The sequence below is a fragment of the Cystoisospora suis genome (genome assembly GCF_002600585.1).
Source record: "Cystoisospora suis strain Wien I chromosome Unknown contig_1146, whole genome shotgun sequence".
Taxonomy (NCBI): Eukaryota; Apicomplexa; class Conoidasida; order Eucoccidiorida; family Sarcocystidae; genus Cystoisospora; species Cystoisospora suis.
Genome location: NW_027153947.1, coordinates 15,785 through 16,927, shown reverse-complemented (window position 1 = coordinate 16,927; position 1,143 = coordinate 15,785). Strand labels below are relative to the sequence as shown.

Here is a 1,143-nt window from a genome sequence, read left to right as displayed (position 1 = left end):
TTTTTTTTTTTTTTTTTTTTTTGCTTTCAGGTGCCATGGCATCATGAACTGCACTGTCTCCTGTCCGAAGGGTTTGAACCCTGCAGGTATCGCCTCTGAGCACACACTTGTGACATCGGTTTCTTGGTGGTGTGATGCAGGTCGGGGTTTGTAAGGAGAGAGAGGAGTTTTTCGTTTCGGAGGGAGGAGTTTCTTATCTCGAATCAGGGTGGCGGCTCGTTCTTAGCTTGTGCGCCGTAGTCAGCCGACGTCTGTAGAGATGGAGCAGGTTGGGTGGTAACAACTGTCGGTCACGAGCCCCGGGAAACACACCACGGTGAAGTGGTATCATTTCGTTCTCAGTTCGTTGCTTATGCTTTCTTGCAGACGTTGTGTGCGTTCGTATGCGTGCTTAGTGAGGAGGATGGTCTGTCGCCGTGAAAGTCGCTTGTCAGCAGTTGTCGTGTCTTTAAGACGCTCGGAGGCGTGCCCGGTTTTGCTGCGTGTGTCTCCGGTTTCCAGGAGCAATCAAGAAGATGAAGGATCAGATCGGAGAGCGGTACTCGCCGGAGTGGAAGAAGGTACACGCTACCCAGGTTCTCAACAAGTCGAAGAAGCTTGCCAAGGATCTGGGTCTCGGGGCCTGATTCCTCCTCATTCGGGATGTCTGCGTCTCTGTGAAAGGACAACCGGCAGTTTTCCTATAGATGCGTGTTCCCAGCGCAGCAACTGCTTGTCCAGCGTGTACAGCCTTGCTAAGCGTTTCTTTTCCCAGATCCGCTGTGTGGTTGCGTTCTTCGGAGCTGGGAGAAGTCAGACTTAGTGTTGCCTGTGTGTGGGGAGAGTGTGCACCAGCAGTAGTGATTCCGCACATTGTGGATCGTAGTGTCTTCTGCATCTAGTCGTGAAAAGAGCGTGCCGAGACTCTTGGCTGAGCCCTCCAATCATTGTCTTCCGCTACAGCCGTGTGTGAGACAACACCGAGACAGATCATTACGTGTGTCTAAGGGTGGCATGTCAAGAGTGGTGGTCTAGATCCGGGCAGCGTGCTCCGCCTCAGCTGTTGAGAGGAGCACGGGTACAGAAAGGGGAGCAGAGCGGAGCCGGATGTTTGGTGTAGTTTGTTGTAGATCTGCCTTGTTGTGGACAGTCGTCACCTCCAGT

The 1,143-nt window shown here is 52.8% G+C and overlaps 1 protein-coding gene across 1 annotated transcript in view; it reads left to right on the top strand.

The window, feature by feature from the left end:
• CSUI_002732 (succinate dehydrogenase) overlaps window positions 1–941 on the top strand; it is a 6,486-nt gene extending 5,545 nt beyond the window's left edge. The window contains exons 6-7 of the mRNA XM_068062931.1: window positions 31–86; window positions 502–941. The gene's annotated coding sequence lies outside the window, so the exon portion shown is untranslated. The remainder of the gene's footprint in view (window positions 1–30; window positions 87–501) is intronic.
• Window positions 942–1,143: the final 202 nt, after the last annotated feature.